Source organism: Pteropus vampyrus, unplaced genomic scaffold, assembly GCF_000151845.1.
Source record: "Pteropus vampyrus isolate Shadow unplaced genomic scaffold, Pvam_2.0 Scaffold518, whole genome shotgun sequence".
In the NCBI taxonomy this organism is placed as follows: domain Eukaryota; kingdom Metazoa; phylum Chordata; class Mammalia; order Chiroptera; family Pteropodidae; genus Pteropus; species Pteropus vampyrus.
The window spans coordinates 1,771,316-1,778,022 of NW_011889299.1; the positions used below are offsets into that span (position 1 = coordinate 1,771,316).

The 6,707-nt window shown below is 40.2% G+C and overlaps 1 long non-coding RNA gene across 1 annotated transcript in view; it reads left to right on the forward strand.

The window, feature by feature from the left end:
- LOC111733055 overlaps positions 1 to 5,499 on the forward strand; it is an 11,816-nt gene extending 6,317 nt beyond the window's left edge. Inside the window, exon 2 of the long non-coding RNA XR_002777817.1 lies at positions 3,580 to 5,499. This is a non-coding gene — a long non-coding RNA (uncharacterized LOC111733055). The remainder of the gene's footprint in view (positions 1 to 3,579) is intronic.
- Positions 5,500 to 6,707: the final 1,208 nt, after the last annotated feature.

The window sequence follows — 6,707 nt, forward strand, 5'->3', positions numbered from 1 at the left end:
TTTCAAAGATCCAGCTTTTGATTTCATTGATTGTCTGCATTCCGTTCTCTTATTTCTGCTGCCAACTTGATTTCCCGTATGCTGCTTGCTTTGAGTTTATTTTGCTATTCTTTTTCTAGTTTCCTAAGGAGGAAGCTTCTGTTATTGATTTGGGTCCTTTATTTCCTTTTGATACAAACATTTGAGGCTCTACATTTACTGCTTAGTGCTGTTTTAGTTACATCCTGCACATTTTGATATGTCATATTTTCATTTTCATACACTTCAAACTATTTCTTTATTTCCCCTGAGTATTGTCATTTGCCCCATGGATTATTTGGAAGTGTGTGGTTTTATTTCCTTCTGGTCGGAGATTTTCCTCTTAACATTTTCTTATATACTGGTGGTTTTTCTTCTTTGGTCAGACAACATTCTTTGTATGATTTCAACTTTTTAACATTTGGTCGGATTTATTTTATGACCCCAGATTCGGTCTACCTTGGTGAAACTTCCATATGCTGTTGTGATGTGGCCAGTTCTGTACTTGTCCTCTCTCACCACTGCTATTCAACATAGTATTAAGAGTCCTAGCTAGAGCATCGGGAACAAAGAAGTCAAATTGTCACCTTCTGCAGATGACATGATTCTTTATATAGAAAACCCTCAAGACTCCAGCAAAAAAAAAAAAAAAAATAGAAACAATAAACAAATACGGTAAAGTTGTAGGATACGCAATCAGTGTACAAAAACCCATTGCATTCCTATATATCAAGGATGAAATCTCAGAAAAAGAAATTGAAAAAATATATATATATATTTTTGCAGTTACAACAAAAGGAATAAGATACCTGGGAGGAAACTTAACATAGGATGTAAGGGACCTATACCCTGAAAACTCCAAGACATCATTAAAATAAATTGAAGAAGACACAAAGAAATGTTCTTTGTGTTTGTGGATCAGAAGAATCAACATAGTTAACGTAGGCCCACTACTCAAAGCAATATACAGACATAATGAAATCCCCCTCAAAATCCCAAAGGCACTTTTTAAAGAAATAGAACCAACAAAGTCATCAGATTTGTATGGCACCACAAAAGACCCTGCATAGGCAAAGCAATCTTGAGAAAAAGACCAAAGGCGGAGGTATCACACTGCCTGACTTCAAATTATACTGCAAAGCGACCATAATTAAAACAGCATGATATTGGCAGAAAAGCAGACACACAGACCAATGGAACAGAATTGAGAGCCTGGAAATAATCCCAAATATATGCGGGCGAATAATTTTCGACAAAGGAGCTGAAAACATACAATGGAGAAATGAAAACCTCTTGAGTGAATGGTGCTGGGAAAATTTAAAAACCACATGCCAAAGAATGAAATTAGACTGCCGTCTGTCACCATGTACCAAAATTAACTCAGAGGGTATCGAAGAGCTGAACGTAAGGCCTGAAACAATAAATTGCAAAGAGGAAAATATAGGTGCCACACTTAGGGACTTCAGTCTTACAGAGGATTTTGTGAATTTGACCTCAAAGCAAGGGAAGTCAAAGCAAAAATAAATGCATGGGTGTATATCAAACTGAAAAGCTTCTGCACAGCACAGGAGACCATCAACCAAACAAAGAGGCAGCCATCCGAATGGGAGAATAAATTTGCAAACAGCACCTCCGATAAGGGACTGATGCCCAAAATATATAAGGAACTCCTCCGACTCAACAACAACAACAAAAACAAACAAACAAACAATCCAAATAAAAAGTGGGCAGAGGACCTGAACAGACACTTCTCCCAAGAAGACATTCAGACAGCCAATGGACATATGAAAAGATGCTCAGCTTCACTCGCTATTAGGGAAATGCACATTACAACCACAACGAAATCCCACCTCACACCTGTTAAAATGACATCAACAGGACAAGTAATAACAAGTGCTGGAGAGGTTGGGGGAGGTTGGGGCGGGCAGGAAAGGAACCCTCATGCACTGCTGGCGGGAATGTAAATTTTTACAGGTTCCTGGGTTCTGACTCATGTAGATGACTCATCTGGCCACCACTGGAGCAGGTGAAGGGTCTCGTTTGCCTTGAAGCCAGGCTTTTCCCTCCATTGTGAGGTTGCAGAAGTAACAACGGTGTGGTACCTTCTCTGATGCACAAACCCGGGACCTTCACGCTAAGAGACTGCCATGCTGTCTGCTGTCCTAAGGAGGCTCTCAGATCATCGTTTCCACAAAGTATCCTGATTCCAGTCTTGTCAGGCTTCCATCTAAAAGATTTCTGTTGAAATCAAATTTCTATTTGCCGTGCAGTTCCATACTTTCAAGTCAATTTGTGTCACATGTTACCTATTAATTGTAAATATTTCGCAGTGGCTGTTGGCTCTTACCCTTGATTGAATAAATGCACATCACAGTGAGTTTTCCACCACGCCTGCAGACCTGCAGCTCCACCACTGACTGCTGGGCGACACTGAGCAAGTTCCTTAGTATCTCTGTGCCTCAGTTTCTCCATTAGCAAAATGGAAATATTATTAGTAAATTTAGCTATTTCCGTTTGGAACACTGACTGTGTTAAGACAGGGACAGTTTTCTGGATGGCGCCTGGCATACGGTGAGTTCCCCATCAATTCTAGCTACTGTTAATATTGTTGCTGTTCCCACATTTCCCGGAGCATGTTCCAGAGAGACAGTGTGAAGAGGACCTTCAACTCACTGGATGGGCTTTGCACTATCTGTTCAGCTCTTCAGGGACTCAAGACCTGAGCTTAGGGGGTGTGGGGGAGGGCTGGTTTGTATTAGTGTAATGAGGATTCCACTTTCCTTATAGGTTTACTGGGAAGCCTGAATGCGGTGCCTGGGTTTCATCCTCAGGCTCTCGATGGAGACTCTGAGTGGAATCTTCTCTAGGAAATTAGAACCCTAATGACCTGTTCATATGATTTGTATAATGCTTGGAAACGTAACGGGTCCCTGGATCATGCTAGAACATGAGTATATAAATGAAAAAATAAACCTTTTTAAGACTGAAATTTAAAGGCCGAAGAACCTCCTTGTACGGATTCTCTTACTGCCATTGTTTCTATCATGTCCATTTCACCTACCATAAATTAACACGTAAATCTGGTATAAAGACATGAAACTGTTAATAGTAAAATTTTCACTGGAATCTTTTCATTCTTGTTTCGTTCTTACATTGTCCATTTTATTGTGTCGATATTTCTCCATGTCATGTTCATTATTTATCTAACGAAAGCCTTCCGTATTAATATTTTCTGAGCTAAATCATGAGGAGATGGTAAGCAGTGTTTCAGATGGAGAGTCTGAGAAAAGAGGCAAAGGGAAGAGCGAGTGGAGTGGAAGTGGGGGCGGTGAATGTGTGGGGGGCGGGGAGAGAGGCGTGGGAGAGCCAGCGGGAGAGAGGGATAATGGGTACAAGGAGAAAGCAGAAGTGAAGAGACATGAGAATAAAAGCCCACACTTCTGGTGGCTTACTACTGTGCGCTCTATCCCTCTCTCTCTCCATGTATAATTTCAGAAGTCAGTGAGTCCTCACAGCAGTACGGTGAGGTAAGCATTTTAATGTTATCATCCCTTTTTACAGATGAGGAAACTGAGGCGGAGTTTAAGAGGTGAAGTCATTTGTCCAAAGTAACCAAGCCAGCAAGGGCAGAGTCAGATTTGTACCCACGCCAGAGAGGAACAGGAAGAGACGTGGGATCCGACTCTAAACTCTAGAACGCACCTCAGTGTCAGGTGTTCTCTGGATCAAAAGGCAGATGAACATGTGCAGCAGTATTCATCAGATTATATCAAACGTGTGTACGGATGGAACATGAGGTGTCCTAAGTGCAAGAAATACTGTGGAGGTGACGAGTCAGCATACACGCATCACAAAGAACGGTTTCTGGTCCATCGTAAGGACTGTACACGTGTTTGCTGCTCTCGATGTCAGTACCAACAATCTCATCATCATTATCATTATGGAATGTAATCGATGGTATAAATTAAGCACACAGAGCAGCAGATACACTATTATAAAAGGATTACCTCCTCCCTCCCATCTCATAATTTTAGAAATGCACAGAAAAGATGCCCAGAAGGCAGGCAGCACATATTAGGTCATTTTCTCTAAGTGGGGACCTCTAGGTGATTTTTAAATAACACTTTAGGCACTGTTTTATGTGCTGTATCTTCATTATTACACAGTCGAGTGCTTCTATTATAATTTTTAAAAAGGTTTTTGGGAAGTTTCATTGTCGTGGCATCTTGATGCCTCGGGGTAAAAAGTTGTTTTGATATCCTTGCCAGGTGAAAATCGGATCAGCGCATGTAAAGCAGAAGACAGATCTGCGGTACAGTAGAGAGGAGCTGTGGGGGAAGCAGAGAGGTCGGGATGGAAGGTTAGCTGTGTCTGCGAGTGTCGTGAAAATGCCACAGATGGATGACACAGGCCCAAACCAAACCAAACAGCAACTTGCAGATCCCCAATAGAGACCTCATTCTATGGAGAGGAGTATCTATATTAAGACTTGTTAGGCCTTCCCTATCTTTCGGCTCCCGTGGTGCAGTGGGGCAGCATGTGGATGTTGTAAGAGGCAGTAACGCTTTGTGCTACGCTGCAGACACAGGAAAAGGTGGCAGCATTAGACAGATGTGTGGGAAGTAAGAGGAACGGAACTCAGCAAGGATTTAGACTTAAGGGGAAGGCGAGGAAGATGTAAATGGTTAAGACCGTTTCTGCATTTGGTAATGAGCACGGTGGTGCCTTCTGTTGGCATGCGGAATACCGGAAGAGGGCCAGGTCTGTGACCGGTTCTGAAATAAGACCTTTATTTTTATGAGCTCATGGTCAAAATGGAATACAAACATCAAAACTTAAATACTTACTTTATCAGATACTTTCCCTTTAAAGAAAAAAAAAGTCAGAGGTACTGAGATCGAATTTACATTTCAAGTATACAGTTTGCAGAGTTTTGACAACTGTACACAATCCTTTAACCGCCACCACGATAAAAATATGGAAACTTTCCATCAATTGATCATGTTTCCTTGTGCCATTTGCCATCAGGATCCTTCTTCCACTCCCATACCCTGGGAACCACAGATGTACTTCTGTGCCTATAGTTGTGTTTTTTCCAGAATACTCTTTACATAAAATCATATAATGTGCAGCCTTTTGGGTCCAGCTTCTTTAATTTAGCATACTTGAGATGCGTTCATGCTGTTATGTGCATCGGTAGTTCGTTTTTAGTACTGTGCAGTACTCCTTTGTGTGGGTGTACCTGTTTATTTTCCTTTCATCCAAATTCCAGGGATTGATCACTTGGGGATGTTTCTAGGTTTGGCTATTATGAATAAAAGTGGTATGTTGGAGTACAAGTCTTTCTTTGGACATATGTTTTCATTTCTCATGGAAAAAATTTTCTGGGAGTGGAAAGAATTTTCTAGGAGTGGAATTGCTGGGTCGTGTGGTAAATGCACGTATAACATTAAAAGTGAGTGCTTGATGATAGGATACCCATTCCTGCTTTCTCGTGCTTGTTGGTTTGATGTTCTCCCATACTTTTACTGTCAGTCCATCTGTATCTTTTGAATCTAGACTGTGTCTCCCGTAGACAACATACAGTTACATCTTGTTTTTTTTTTAATCTCGTCTGTCAATGTCTGCCTTTTGATTGTCTTGTTTAATATATTCACATATAGTGTTCTTATCAAACAAGGTAGACTTACATCTGCCATTATGCTTTATTTTTCTGTCTCATGTCTTTTTGTTCTTTGGGTTCCCCATTACAACTTTCTTTTGCATTAAATGGGTATTTTCTAATGTACCATTTTAATTTCTTTTACCATTTTTCGCTATATTCTTTTAGTTACAGTAGTCCCACGTATCCATAGGGGATACATTCCGAGATTCCCAGTGGATGCCCGTAACCATGGATTGCACCAAACCGTACATGTACTATGTGTATACCTATACATACACGCACTTTAAGGCTTCTGTTTGGCATATGTGGATTGTTAGCATCACTGCTCTTGTGATTTGGGGCTGTTATTAAGTAAAATAATGGTTCCTTGAACACAAGCACCACAGAACCTCAACAGTTAATCTTATAATGCACATGTTTACCAAGTGACTAACAGGTGGGTAGTGGATACGGTGGATGAAGGGATGATTCATGTAGTGAGCATTGTGGGATAGCAAGAGAGTTCATCAAACTATTCAGAATGGTGCGCAACTTAAAACTTATGAATTGTTTCTGCTATTTATTATCTGGAATTTTTTCACCAAAGGTTTGCATTTTTAACTACTGATTTGATATCTGTAAAAAATATTGATCTATGCACTCACCTGGGTAAGTGTTATTAGTGTATGGTTATTGAGTAACCAATCAATTTCTTCTAAGTCGTTACATTTTTAATTAATTTATTAATCTATTTTTTATTAAAAATTACTGTGGCAACATTAATAAAATCAAATGAGTTTCAAGTGTCCAATTCAACAATATGTCATTCATATATTAATTGCACTGTGTGTTCACCGCCAAAAGATGTCCTTCCATCACAAAACATTTGACCCCTTTTACCCATTTCTACCACCCATCTTCCCCCCCTTCTCTCTGGTAACCACTAATCTACTGTCCATGTCCATGAGTCTCTGTCACTTTCAGTTTTATATCCCACATATGAGTGAAATCATATGGTTCAACGTTTTCTGTGTGACTTATTTTG